Raw genomic sequence first — 15,820 nt, 5'->3', positions numbered from 1 at the left:
TAATGGCTTCCTTCTTGAACTGTTTCAGTTGTGCCTTTCCACTGGAAAACTGGTAAAGTACTTGCTTTACAGTTATGATACAGCTGGATTACTCTGCTATATTAGGGTGCTGGTGAGAAAAGGAATTGCTTACATAGATGTTGCTTCTTCACACAGTTAATGTCATGATGGCTTTTCCGAAGACAAGTGAAAAAGTAACTATCATAATGTTATCTACTTTCAAATGCAAAAACCTACAGATTTAGAAAATAATGACTGCACAGTAGCTATAGACAGGATCGGGAGTTGGCAAATTGTAGATTCTGCTTCTATGCACATAAGCAAATCCTTGTAAATTCAAACAAGATACTTGACATCCCACTGCCTCATTGTAATTACATAGAGTGTACTGCAATGTACAGAGAGGTGTGGTGACATTCAGATGCTGAATGTATGTTCTGGCTGAATCCTTAGTTGAAATTATTAGTAATTGATGCGGCACAAGGAAAGAAGTTCAGAGACAGACCACCACACATGCTGCAATTTCAAAGGAGTGCAAAGGAGAAGAGACATTCAGGAGAAGGAAAGCCTGAAGTATTGCTGTAACTCTCTCTCCCGGTACAAATCACACAAGGGCGTACAACGGCACAGTTGCCCTGTTTCTTGCATGGAAAGACTGGGCTTTGAGCAGGGGTACTTCTTCCGGGCCTTTTAGAGATTACATTTACATACTTCAGGCCTCAAGATTTTTCCTGGAGTTACAGTGGCCTCAGTTTTGATTGACTTTTTTTTTTTTAAAGTAGTCTTGTGCCATCCCATTAAGGTGTAGTATGTGGAGTAAGAGTACGCATAATCCAGTTGTTTTTATTGTATGCAAAATAGCCTTCTCTCCTCAAAAAAAGCTTCCAAGTTTAGCAGTAATAATGGGAACTGTACTGCTGTGCTCTAACTTCCCAAAAATGTTCTTTAGACTGTCCTTTTAGAATGCTTGGATAAACTTTAAAATACTTCTATAAAAAGGAAAAAAACTTCACCTGATATTTTGAAAATAAAATACTCAGTGTTTATACAGTTCTGTACTTTTTGATCTCAACAAGGACTGCACACATATGAAAGAAGATTTCATTACATTCACTGCTTGATTTTCATACCACAGAGGTTGACATACACTTCACTGAGCTTTGCACATAGGCAGCTAAACTAATCTATTGAGATTTACCCCTTCAATCCCCTTTGCATCACTTACTTTTTTCTAATCCAGACAAAACCCTAACCTCTACCAGCTATTCTTTTACATACACCTTTAAAAACTATCCTTTCTTGAAATGACAGTGCAGATCATGGTCAATGGGTGATGAGGACCGATAATGGACTTCAACAAGGGTCTCTCCTGCTAACTTTAAGAAAACAGCAAAACCTCTGCCTCAGTTCCTTCTTTCCAAAATGGAAACATATTCTATAAATCTGTTTTTTTATTGTGTTGTAAACAGAGGTGATTAAATATTGGTAAAGGCTCGGTTCTGTGAAAACATAAAATCGCTATAAAAGTTTGATAAATATTCTCAATCCTATTCAGTAGTATTGCTAAGAGTTACCATGATCCAAATTTATACGAGATGAACAAGGTTTACAGGGAGAGGTAATCTCTTTCATTAGACAGTAAAAAAAAGTAAAGTCTTTTAAAGGACATAAAGAAGCTTTCTGCAAAACAGTCCTATCATCAGATCTGATCTTTCTCCTCTACTGCTGAAGGACATTCAAGTTTGTAGAGAATTTCTGCTTATATAAAATGATGATAGAGCAGAAGAAGAGCCAAGATAATCAAAGACGGAAAAAAAAAATCCAGTACTCATCACATAATTCATATATCTTTGGAATTGATTTGGGGTCCAATTCTCTTTATACTTTGAGAATTAGAGCAAGTTGGTAGATCTGTTACATTAATTTAATGCTGCTGATGCTAGTAAAACCGATGAAAGAAAAAATCAAGCTCAATGCTTTTTTGGACAAAAGCTATAGAGAAGAGATATTAAAGAATGTGAGCAAAAACTGAATTCTACAGTTCTCAGGCAAGGCCAGTGTGCTAAGGTCTCATCCAAAGAGTAGCATCACAGCAAAGCTTGTATGTGAAATCTGGTATATTTCATACATCATATGTTACCAGATATATGAAATTTTAGTGTACAAATTTTAGCTGAGAAAAAAACCTCCATGCCTGCTAAAATCTTAAAAGTCTTAATTTGCCATGAAGTACTATATAAATCTTGGTAAGAATGACAAGGTTCTTAGAAACATCACTTTAACTTAGAGAGAATGCCCTGAGATAGCAATGACTTTTAAAAAAAAAAAAATGCTTAACGGCACATTTCAGAACCTCTTCATGACATGGTTACGAATTCCTTTCCATAAAGCTGTCTGGCTAGCATTTCTATTACTGGTACACTGCTTGGAGAAAGCAACAAAAAGAAGCTTGATGGTACTGTGTGTGCTTTGTATGAAGTAAAATTGCCTCTTTTAACTCAGACAAGATACTAGCAAAAATAGTTATTAGAAACTGAAAGAGTAGCATTTCTTTCTATGTGTCATAATATTAGTAGGTTGCCAATTTATATTCTGTAAATACAGATTTTGATACCACCTAATAATGTATGGAATATGAAATATTATTCAATTCTTTAAAGTATTTAACAGAATAACTTTTCACGTAATCTTACTGGAAAATAATCTGGCTAGACAGAATACTAGGATATACTGTGTCCTTTTAAACTATAGTGAGAAAACATGGCAGTTTTCAGTAGCTGGAAAAATCATAACTGAGCAACTACAAACACAATGAAATGAAGGAGACATTTGTTTGCATTCCTGATTTAAAGTATCACCAAAAAATCAATCATTGGTCTAAACCATAGGTTTCAATGGGTAGGTTAGTTCACAGCTAAAATATGTAAACTAAAACTAAACCTTAAGAGATACTATACCTAAACAGAAATTGCATTTTTACATCGTGTGTATGTTGTTTGTAAAAATTAGCTTTATTAACTGAGCCTGAAGGCTGATCCTTGTGACCACTTTGAATCTCACAGAAAATGCACAGTTTCCCAGACAGTTATGCAGCAACAGAAACAATTTTTGGCACCTTGAACACCTTTGAAGAATTCAGAAGTCCAAAAGCACAAGAAGATTATAAATTAGCTTTATATAATGTGATGACAGATCCTTTACACAGTAAGATATAAGTGAAGAAACTTTTTTCATTCCCTCTTGTGTTAGGGTCCCCTGAGTCTTGTTGAGATGGTTCTGATTTTGTTAGGGCATTGAGCACGCTGGTGATTATTTATATTTGGTGTATCATAGCATTGTTATATTTTTGTAAAAGAAACATCACTTAGTGTTATCTGCCTGTACTTGCATCTGCAGACAGTGTTGTCTCATTGGCTACCCCAAAAGCTATCTAGCTGTTAAAGTGTAATAAATTGCCACCCAAAACACATGAAAAAAATTTAAGAATAAGTAGGATTTTGACTGAAATTTGATGAGTTTGAGAACTTTTTCTTCCCGATCTATCAGAAGCATTTAACAAAACATCACACCCAACAGTTCATATCATCTTCTAGCTGAGTTTCTCTGCTCATTGATGTAAATATCCTAAATCTTGACAGATTAAGATGAGATGTCTTTCCAGCAAGCCTCAGCTAACTTTGCACTGAAATAGAATAGAAATAGTCATCTATTTCCTTAATAGCATCTCAGCTACAGTGATTATTATGTTCTGCTGCAAGACAATCAGAAACAACTTCAAATGATTTCTTAAATTGATCCAACTGGACCCACAAGTGTGCAAGTGTCTAAACAATTAGAAATTGGTAGTCAATTAAAATCTACATATTCAAAAAGCCAAGGAAATTTCCATGGGTTGTATTTTTGCCTCTCTGGAGAACTCAGGCAAGAATTCTGTGATGTGTTCATAAATCATTATAAGTAACTATCATTCCATAGAATTTTTAATAAACCATTATTAATAAAATATAAAAAATCTATGAAATCACTTAACTGCAGATCTGTCTTTCCCTACTTTCCTGTAGTAATATATGTAAATTAAGGTTAGAACAAGTTACATTTATTTAATTCACAACTTTAAAGATATACCTTTTAATTCTAAATATATTGCATGAAAGTAATAAACGTTGCTGATGGTTGAAGGAAAGGACAGTGTTACCACATTAGTCTTAGCTCTAAAACTTGGCAGTCACTTAAAACAGGTCAAACAGAGTTGGAATTGCCAGTTTCTGTGTAAGAAGTCATTTCTGTGTAAAAGTAACACAGGCACATTTCTTCACTCACCAGGGAAGATGGGGGAAAAGAAAGTAACTAGTGTGGGGGCTTGACAGAAACAGCGGGGGGGCAGGAAAATGTTACATATTTTCTGTATGTGCAACTTTGAGAAATCACAGAAGGAATAGTACTAAGAAGAACATAAGCTCTCTTTGCACTTTTATTTCCAGACAGCTAAGCAACCCAGACAGCAGAAGCATGCTGATGGTCAGCCGAAGCAAACATCTCCACCATTCAGCACAATGTTTCAGCTTATTAAGAAATTGATTCAAAGCAGATACTGTTTGCCAAAGTTGTTCTGACATCTACTGTGTTCAGAATTTACGTGGCTGCCACCGCATTTGCTGTACCTCTTAGAAAAACTGTAAGAAGAAATCTCTAAAATAACATAAGCACATTCTGTACTTTAAGAATAAATGCTGTGTCAGAGGACACCGTGTTTTTAATAGCATCCGCTGTGTGCTAAGATATTCACAGGTTATACTGACAAAGATAATTGGAAAAGATTATGCTCTCACTCCCTTAGTTTTGATTAAATTACTAGTTTTCAAGGTTCACATGGAAGCCTCAAGAATTCCCCAGTTATTGGCAGAACACATAAAGGAGTTTCTTACTCATTGGTAGACATAGTCTAGCAACATATTATAAATTCAAATTGTCATCTGGATAAAAGCCTTCTTTATATTCTTACTAATCTGCCTGTACCTAAGGTAGACACAGGTAAATTTGAGTTTCTCTTTGTCTTTAGATCCCCAAATTTACAGGAGGCCTGAAAACTTGTTTTCTACGTGCAGGATTGGAATTCCATTAGGAGGTGAATGGGCAGCCAGGGCAATGTGTTCATATTTGATTGAAAGATGAGTTTCCACCTGTTGCTCCAATTTCATTTTTTGTCTGGTACTTGTTACTTTCAGCATGAAGTACATAGGATGAGTCTAGTTTAGAGAGAATGATCCTCCCCATGGAAGAAAAATCACATTTCTCCATAAATCATAAATACAAAATTCTTTGCCATGGCAAGTAGTTTTGAATCTGTAACTCCAGGTACAGATTCTCTGTGATGTGGCCAGAAACAGTATTAGGCCTTCAAACTGGCTCAATGACAGGTTTAATTATCTCCACTACTGGTTACTTCAAAGTGTTTACAACATCTTAAAATATTTCCTTTACTAATTAGGATCATATGTGCTTATGAAGATGCATTTTAGCTAATGTTGGTCTTCGACATACCAGGAAACATGTAGATAGTGATATGGCAGGCTAAATCTGTTGCTTGGGGCCATGAATGGAATGAATTAGCATTATTTAACCGCTCGAAGGTAAGATACCAGTTTCTTCTAAAACAAATAAACAACTACCAAGTTGTGCCACAAAAAGCAGAGCCAAACTCTTCATATTCACATTCTAGCCAGTTTTCACACAATTGGATTTATGAAGTTTTCAGTAAGGCAACTTCATTAATAAGTGGAATCCTAATGCCTTTTTTGATTTCAGCGACTTTGGGTTTAATCCTAGATTTAGAAAAGAGTTCACTTATTATTTCCTTCTGGCATCAGGATGAATTCTTCACATATGTGGCTAAACTTCCGTTCAATTTCTCAACTGGTTTTGAAATATAAGCTCTGCTTATTTCTCTCGTAGCAAAACCAAGTAAGCAGAGTTCACACGCCTTGAGATCTTTCTCCTCCATTGATTCTAATGTGATCACCCTCTCCTGACTTGTCTGTGTGGCTCTGGCAGAATTAATCACTGTATCCTAGGCACCTCAAGATATGATTTTGTTCATCGTGATGAAATAAACTCTGAGCATCTGCAAGCTAATTCCATCCCCTCTAATCTACTGAATAAAATTTACCTACTCTGTGATGGGGTTTGGGACAGCAATGAGATGTAACCTAGATCAGTGTGAAATAATGTTTCTATGCTAAGTGGAGCAACCAGCTGAAGTAGCAGATCATGAACAGTACAGGTAACACGTCACAGGAAAACCAACATCCTATCCTTTCCTGAGATTACATCAATCTATTATAATCCCAAAGAGACTAACAGAATCTATAACTCGGGCTGTCACCAGTCATGTTTTTCTGTTCAGCAGGTTCCCAATCTAATATGTGGTCAAACAAGATGGTGACCATCATAGGTACAAAAACAGATAAAGTATTTGTATCCATAACTTTAATTTGTAATTCAGTTACCACTAAATTCATTTTATATCTGCACCTCGTAAAGAAGTTTTTGAAATACTCGTTTCTTACAAATATGTTGCTTACATATTTGAATCTTACAAAGTAAGATTTTCTGAACCTTTCAAAACTGCAAATACTGCAGAATCTGACTGTTTCCTAATGGAATTTTCCTAATAGACTTTTCTTGATTCCTGGTTACAGTTTGTATTTTCACTTAAAAATTTATAATTGATGAATCTCGGCTGACAAAAATTCCCCCCCATTGTATGATACAGTTACAAGCAGAGGGACATGCTCATATTAAGGACACTGGCTCAGCAAGGTACAAGAAGGAAAAGATCTTTGAATCAGGTATTTATATTTCAGTTGAATGGCTTCCAGATGAGGGTTAACTTGTTTTGCTAAAGATTTAGATATTTCTGATAACATTAAAGAGTCAGCTATTATCAGTGCAGAATCAAGACCTCTGAACTGTATACTTAAATAGAGTACTACACATTTAAGTAAGTAAATAATAAGCAGGCATCAATTTAGATAGAAATGATAATGATTATGACATAGTTTGCTGTCTTTGTGATCTTCTTTAATGCTAAGTTTTTCAGATAAAGATTTTTGTATGTACTGTAAATATTTCAAGGTTGAAATGTTAGGCCTTCAAAGATGTATTTAAAAATATTTTAATGCACTAATATTTCTACTTAATAACATAGATGAAAATATACCAGATATACTGTATCTGCATATTTTTCTATACATCTGTTAATGTAGGATTTTCCCTTTTTTTTAATACAAGAATACGAAAACAATGCTAATGATATTACAGATATACTGGAGAGAGGCAGAGGTTTTACAGGATCTAATTCCACCCCTTACTACCACCCCCAAACAAAACACTGCCACTGTGTGTATGTAAAATAGACACATATAATGCAAATATAAGCCAGTCCATAAAACAATGCTGGTTTTCTCCTAAGGAGGAACCCCACAAGTATGAATACAAACTTTTCCATGTCAGGGATGGATATGGTTGCAGTCACACGCTGATTACAGCACAAAGAGCTGCAATATACAAGTTGATAAGAAACGCTTTTTGGAGCACTCCTCTTAGCATTCATCAGAAATACTTAATTTCAAAAGTATATGTCTTTCAGTTACTCTGACTCAGACATTCTATAGGATTTTATAACTATTAGAGACAGTGTGAATCATCTGTCCATAGATTTCCTTGATTTCAAATCCAGATAATTAGCTAATATCAATTAGTCAACATTCAGTGTTTAAAAAAAGGTAGCCTCTCTTTTAAAATTTAGTTAATCTTATTTTGGATATAAACACCAGTTATTAATGGATAATTTAGAAGAATAGTGTGTTAGAAGAACAATGAAATAGATGCAACATGAAAGGTATCCTAAAATAATCCATAGGCTTTTATTACTGTAATATGCTATTAGAATAATAATCCACAATCTTCAGCATCATGATGTAAGAAACTGAAATCGCACTAAGCATATGCAAGTGAGAGAGAGATCTAACTGAAATCCAGGTACCTCTTCAATTGAATCTGGATTTGAAGACTTTTCTGTCCTTTAATAACTTTGTTAGCGTAGGAATAAAAGATTGCCCATTAGCTGGCATCAGCTATCATAACTAACATCAACTCCTGAAACATTATTCTGAACCATTTTCACTCTCCTTTAGTATGAGAAATTATGAAACCAAGGCCTGTCCCTGCACAAAATACCGGAGTGATTACAGTAATCTCAGACCTTGGTTTCTTTATGTCTCTCTTGTAGGCAGCTAGAGACAGAAAGAAATTTCCCTCTTCCCCTCAGCCAGTTTCTTTTTGCCAGTGGTAACCTGGTGATTCCTAAAATGTCTCTACTTTTCAGCGTGGCTTGTCTTTGTGAGAAACGCTTGGACAAAACAGGATAACTTTGCCTTCACTGCCACCCTCTGGGCTCCTTACTTCAAAAATAAGTCTATGAGATCTGGCACAGGGATTTCAGGATGCCTTGACACACATACCCTCTTGCACATACTTATTAACAATAGTAGTATCTACTTACACAGCACCTTTCTCCTCTAAAAAGATCTCTGTCAAATGGCTTTACAGATCTATTGGCTGGATTGCAGCACAAATTTAAAACCAAGAGCAGTTAGAATTATTTTAACCCCAGAAATTAGGATGACCCTATGCTATCATATAATCTAAACTTTCACAAATGATTTGCGACTGCAGATGAGGACATGTCCTATTACTAAGAGGTTACCATTTACATTCCTATTTCAGTTAAAAGTATCAAAAACTCTCTGATGAGTCAAAGTCCTCAGGGTCCATTTCTATTTTACCTAGTTATACAGTTCCACCAACATTGGTTTCCATATTAAATATGTGCCTATGATACAGTTTGTCAAACATCCCAGAAGCTTAATTGGTATGTTTTTTTCACATAAAAACAAAGAGGCAATGTAAAGGAGCCCACACAGACTTGGGCTGCAACAGAGGAATAGCTCTTGATATGAAACTCAGTATCTGTGTCCACTTCCTTCTGTTGTTTTAGATAATCATTGCATGCTGTAGCATACTCCCTGACAAGGAGGAAGGCAACTAAATTACTGTACACAAGTGCCTCTAGTCGGAAATGGTTAGGATGGGTTGGCAACTACTCTGAGGAGTCGGGATGGGAAACCAGTTATTCTCTTTTCACCTTCTTAACCGCACAGTCTCCCTCCAGTGTCCACTTAAACATATGTCGACTTGCACTCAAAATTATTTTCATTTGTACTTATCCAGATTAATTTTGCTTAACGTATGAGATGACAAGTTAACAGCTCAAGTCAAGTTTGAGGGTTACTACCGGTGAAAACAGCAATGTTTGTCAAACACAGTGGAAGAGAATTTTCAGGTTATGTTTCTAGAGTGGGAGAATTTTATTTTCTATACAGTTTGGAAAGCTTTTCTAACCTGGTAGGTCTATTAGAAAAAGAGTCATAGAAGAAGAATTTATGCCCACAATCGCTTAAAGGAAATGCTAGGAAGACAGGTAAAGTTCACTCTACCTGTTGTTACTGCAATAAACTCAAAGAATTAAAGCTTTTCCCCCAAAATTCTCAAAGTTTTGAAGTCATGGAGGAAAAAAAAATGCTTTGCAAACATCCAAGAACTTTTAAAATCTGTTCTTCCTCTTATCCGAACAAAATACAGGACAAAAAAAAAAACAAAGAAAAAGAATATACTCCCCTGGGTTTATATATAACACGGTTCTAAATTTTGTTTATGCCTCACACAAAATGATTCAGCTATCATCTCAGTGATTTGTGTAAACCAGCAAAACCTCAGTCATTCAAATAATTCTTTGTAGGCATCTCAACCCAAAAAGATCAAGGAAGACAGAAGTGGCCACTAATCTTTACAAGCACTCAATTTAGTGTCAAAGGCATATAAAGGTTCTTGATAAGCTGTTCTTGAGGATTCTCAAATACTTCATCAGTGGTCTTTGAAGACAATCACAGTGATGTAATTAACAACTTATTATCATACTTTGTAATCCCCTACAAACTCACATTCAAGTACTAACATCTGAAATAAAAAAAAAAATCGATGAAAAAAAAGTGATTTGGTTTCCTCTTTCATAGAAAAGGGAAAGAGAGTAGCAGGAGAGATACAATCCATGAAAAGCTTCCAAAACTGCAGACTGAGGTAAATAACACACTGTAATACATTAATCAAGTCACAAGAAAAATAAGCAAAAAAGACTAAATTAAGAAATCAGGAAAAAACGTATTTCCTAGTATAAAAATAAATGAGCTAGATAAAGTTTTATGTAAAAAAAAGGAATTCTCTAGGTTCAAAAAGCATTTGAAGAAAATCATGTTTAAAAGAACACCTTTGGAAACAGTAATATTAAAAATAAAAGATAAAATTAGCCTGTTTTAACTTATGTGTTGAATCTATCAACCGAGATGCTTATACTGTATATCTGCCAAAAAAATGCAATGTCATAAAAGTATTGTCAATGCAGATTTTTCTCTGCAATTACTTAGTACACCCATATACTTCCCTAACATACTGTGAAGCCTAATTAAAGGTTTCAGAGTTCTTACACAGGGCAAAAAATAGCTGCTCACAGTTCTGTTCAAGCTCCTTATATTCAGCATAAACAAAAATTAAAAAAAATATAACAACATGCTTTATGTTGTTACATATATACTATACATAATACTGTACAGGTGTATATATATACACACACTATACATAATTCCAAGAAGAAAAAAAAAATCTTATATCTTTAGGGAATAATGAAAAATCTCACAAAGAAACAGTTCCAAGTTAGATACGTTGAAAATTAAAAACAACAAAGACTATTTTAATGCTGAATGGAGTTCAAAATAGTTGTTTTCATTTTCTGTGCAATTACAGAAAATCAAGGAAAAACCCAATACAAGTAGTTAACGTGACCATCACTGAACAGTAAATACAAGTAGTTATAATAAGATATGCTATGTAATAAGTATTACAGAGGCCTTAATACACTAACAGTTCATGTATTTGGACAGCAGCCTGAGCTGAGTATTAACTTTAACATCTATGTTTGTGCACATGTGACTGCAGTTGCAAACAGATACATAGCTTCCCAAGCAACCCCACGAATAAAAGCCAGATAAATATGTACGATAATACATGTAAATTAAACATTAAATTTTGTTTCTGAAAACATAAGTTGCTAGACATGGAAGAATTTTTCAAATGTGACAAGGAAACAAAAAAAAGAACATGTGCACAAGTGAGATGCAAAACTAATTTATCTGAAGAATTTTATATGAACTTGCCTTCCTTTGGCATTTATCTACAAGTGAGGGGCAGGCAGACAGGAATGGACACTTTATATTCAAGTTTGAAATGTAGGAAATTGCAGAAAACTGACACACAACACCATCCTGAGTGGGTTTTTATTGTTGTTCAGTTCAGAAGTGAATAAGATTTCCTCCCAGTTCTCCAGAAAGATGTCTCAACACTTCCTCAAGTATTTTATGCTGACACTGATGTTTCAGAAAGCTGTGGCAGCAATCAGTAGTCGTGAAAGCAGCTGAAATTCTGAATCTCAAAACATCTAGCGGGAATGCATGAGACAGAAGAAAATCAGTCCAGCTTTCCCAAACAAGTGAGAAGTTCAGAATAAATGATAGAGGCTGCTATCTGTAGCAGATCAAAGGGCTTCAAGCTGTGATTTAGAGGTTGCCTGCTCCATACAGATAATCCTCATGTGGGAGCACGAGCACCCTTTATAATCCTCAGGAAAAGTCTGTAAAAATCAAGATTCCAAATGAACCTCTGCACATTGTTTATCATACATTTAGACATGTGTCAGAGCCAATACTAGTTTACTGCAGAAATAAATACGGCAAATACGATTTCACTTCTACGTATGCCTTTTTTAAAATTACAGCTTCTTAACATCAGTTCATTTATTTCAGATATGAAAAATACATATTCTTTGCTCTTTCTGTAACAAAAACATCAATGCAATTCCTTTTAAGTGTATTGAAAGCAGATGCTTCAGTTGTCTGGTTTTTATAACTAAGCTAAAATATGTTGCCTTATGTATAAGAATAAGAATATTTCTAACAGTATGGTTATTTGCCTGCTGAACTAAATAGAAAGCCTCTTGACAACAGCAGTTTATGGCAACAAAATTAAGAAGACAATTCAACATACAATGCCAAATAGGAGAACACTCTCGAGCCACTTTTAATGAATTTTTGAAATCTTAAAAATACTCTTATATTTAACAGTACAGTGGCTATTGTAATAAGCCAGGAAGGATCTTTTGCACTGAAAAGAAGAATTAATAAAACCTCATATAAGTACAAACTGTCTCAAACTGTATTTGAGAATAGGAATGACAACTGGCTTTCATTAGAGGAAGCCAGATAAAAGAAATTGGGGACTATTGGAGAGATCTATGCTCCTAAGGAGATGCATTTTGCCTGAAACTGGGTATTGAAAACCCAGGTATTGTTTTCAGTGTTTCATGGTAAACTATACAAACATCAAATGTTTCAAACAGCTCAGGGTATGTGGGGAAGCATTACCTGAAGAAAGTGGGGTATCCAGTTACAAATGTATGACATATAGTTTTATAACAGCACCATTGAAGATCTGCAATTATACTGAGCTTTGCAATGATACTGAAGATCTGCAATTATACAAATGTAACCAGACATTCCCCTTTAGTCAGAACACTCCCAGAAAACTAAAAACGACTCCCAACATCTTGTCAAAAATATCTGCAGTAGTATTTTGTCACAGATTTTCAGTAAGGAATAGATGTTTCCCTTCATCCTTCTATTATGCAAGTGTCTTGGATCTAACCATCTAAACTTTTTTCAACATCACAGAAAGAATGGACATGACTCTCACTTTGACTCCCACACTCAAGTCTTGTGTTGTGTTGCATGCTGTCATGCAAAGATCCTTCAGCATATGAACCAGGGCAAGGAGCATGTCATATGCATATCTTCACTCTCTGTTTTCTTCCTTTGTTTACGTGGCTCTTTTAGTTTGATTCCAAACATTTCTTACTTTTCATTACCAGAAAGGGCAACAATGCCTCCAGACAAACACAGTCAGGTCAGAAAGTGTAAGGATAGCAGTTATCAACCTAGAAATCCAGGGTACAGAAATCCATAGGGTACAAAACAAGGTATAGTATGTATCAGCACTGATTAATTTTGGTACCAGACAAAATGATAACATCCACACAGAAATATGGGACACACTGATGGCCATCACTGTAATTAACCAATACAATATACATTCAAGCACAATCAGCATCTACGTTGCAAATAAAGGACCCTTGATCTTCACCTAGAGATCTCAGTCTGTTTAAGAACCATGCTAGAAAAAGGGGGATGCTGGATTAACATCTCCTTCCACCAGGGTTAAAGGTTCCCAAACCTATAACCGAGTTGAATGCTACCTTTTTACTTTTTCAACTATTTGGCCATGCCAACAAGTTAAAAACATCAAAAAAAAAAACCAAACAACGGTGGCTCTTTCCAGCTTTTGATCAACACAATACTGAGTCTGCTGTATTCTTTTCTTCTCACCTTACCACCTGGCAGTTTGCCCTTCCCTAAACAAGCTCTGGAAGAAGTTATTCTATCCTATGATTCTATGATATAAAGTGGGTTTCAGTAGAAAGATGGGGAAGATAACTGCTGACAAGTCTTCCTGCCAGACATATAAAAAGAACACTGCAATTTGAGTTCCAGGGCCTCATGGATTTACTTTGTTGTTGTTTCAGACTCATGATGAACGATAAAGAAGTTTCCTCTGTCCCAGTGAAAACAACTATACAGTTCATCCAGCTTCATACTGGGATGAACAAACTATTTCTCTGTACTCTAACAAGCTGAAACCTAAAGAACAATTAAGTGGCTCTTTCCACAGAAGAATATGGAGCCCAGAATATCTCCCTAGGCTGTTAAACCATCCATTAATACCTCAGCCAAAAGCCATCAAATGCCAGATCCTACATGAGGAGAAAAACTGTTTTCTTCTTTCACGAGTCTTTGACAACCTACAGAAAATCCTCACTAATGCAGACAAAAAGCCCAGCTCAGTCAACCACCTTGCCTTGAAAGTTTGAAGAATAAAGCTTGTCAGGAGACTAGTAAGGCTATTTAGAATGAAATTTTGAACAACTCCAAATTATAGCTGCAATTATCCAAGCCACAGTAAAAAAATGCCCCTAAATATCAACCATCAAAAATTATGTTATCCTCTTCACAGACAACCGCAAGAATAAAAATGTATCAGACCAAAACTCTCACAGTCCAGATGTAACATTCCTTCTGCAAAACATAGCATATAATGCATCACTTTCAAAGGAGTAGAGAAACAACCAATCTACAGGTTCTTACCCTTTAATAACTCCTCTAAATGCCAGGTATACAAGTCAGTCCTTGGATATGAAAGCTACCTTCACTATTTGCATCCAAGTTCCTTGTGCTCCCTGAAGACCATAGGTGCCAATTGTAAATCTGTTCTTTTGAAAAAAGAAAACATGCATAATATTACAATATTGAGGCCTAGGATGTGAAATATTTTGAAAAGGAGGTTAAAACATAAGCAGTGAAAGCCAGCAAGAACGTCAGTTGGTTTAACACTTTGAAATGTTGCTAGCCTATCCTCCCTCCTCAAAATCTTTTTTCCTTCCTTAAAATCAGCAATCCAGATGAATTTACCAAAATGCAGAGGAATTACAAATGATGAGTCACACCCTGCTATACATTTTCTACTCTTACACAATAAACTGGGCACTTTTTTTTTACACCATTAGTACTTAAAATGAATCCTGGAGAGATCAAGGCCAATAAAGCTGATAAAATATAAATTTTTTCTACAGAGAAGTAATTCAGCATAGCATGGCAAACTTACCACAGAAATGCTTAGAGAAAAAAATCCAATCTGCCAGTAATCCTTTATTCACTGAGTTAACCAAAACCAGTAATGCTTCTCTGGAACCTAAAGGGAAGGTTCCAGAGAATTTCTGAAATTCCAATTTCAAGAATTGCTGCAAATACTACGCACAGAAGCCCCTACCAGGTGAAGTTAACATACCAAATAATACTTTAAGATGCCTGAACATGACAACCTGGCTGAATTGAAGTGCCCGCTAAAGGGTATCCTGAACAGTGTATTCAGCTGCCATCTGGTGTGCATAACAGCTCCATCCATGAGTAAGTTTTTCCACTGCCAAACGCTGTCACCAAAAGACCCTTCTACCATATTACTATGGGCATACTATGATGGCCACCATGTTACTAAAAGAGTCGTTCCCTTGCTTAGACAAGCCAGCACCTCTGGGAGATGACTATCTGCATTATGGCTCCAGTATAAGTGGATATCTATTCCAAAAGTAAGTGTGTAATACAAGTCCCTCTTTGTCCCAATACACAGAGGCTATGAGGTCCTGAAACTCATAGTTACAAAGCATTGGCTATTTGGCTAAATCTAGAGAGGTTTTTAGCTCTGGGGCTTGGTGATTCAATTCCCTTTATTTTCAAGGGAGCAGTTAACCACAAATGCATTTGTTAAATTAATGCATCTGTGAAAGCTGCTGTAGCTCATTTAATAGTATGTAAATTTAACCCCTCAAAACACACAGACATTTTGTAATACAGTATCTGCTTCATAAACCAAAGTAAAAATAATTTTCACTAGGACATATTACGCACGGTCACATTTAAAATAAACCTCAAACATGCATGTGCTTTCACTAATTTCTGTGACCTGAGAAATGTTGCCCTTTCTCATT

General features: G+C 35.5%; 1 protein-coding gene across 1 annotated transcript in view; it reads right to left on the bottom strand.

The window, feature by feature from the left end:
* Positions 1–15,820, bottom strand: part of FBXL17 (F-box and leucine rich repeat protein 17) — a 296,586-nt gene that overhangs the window by 110,688 nt on the left and 170,078 nt on the right. The window lies entirely within an intron of this gene.

Source organism: Calonectris borealis, chromosome Z, assembly GCF_964195595.1.
Source record: "Calonectris borealis chromosome Z, bCalBor7.hap1.2, whole genome shotgun sequence".
Lineage (NCBI taxonomy): Eukaryota > Metazoa > Chordata > Aves > Procellariiformes > Procellariidae > Calonectris > Calonectris borealis.
The sequence above is the reverse complement of the archived record's forward strand: the minus strand, read 5'-3'. Positions and strand labels throughout refer to the sequence as shown.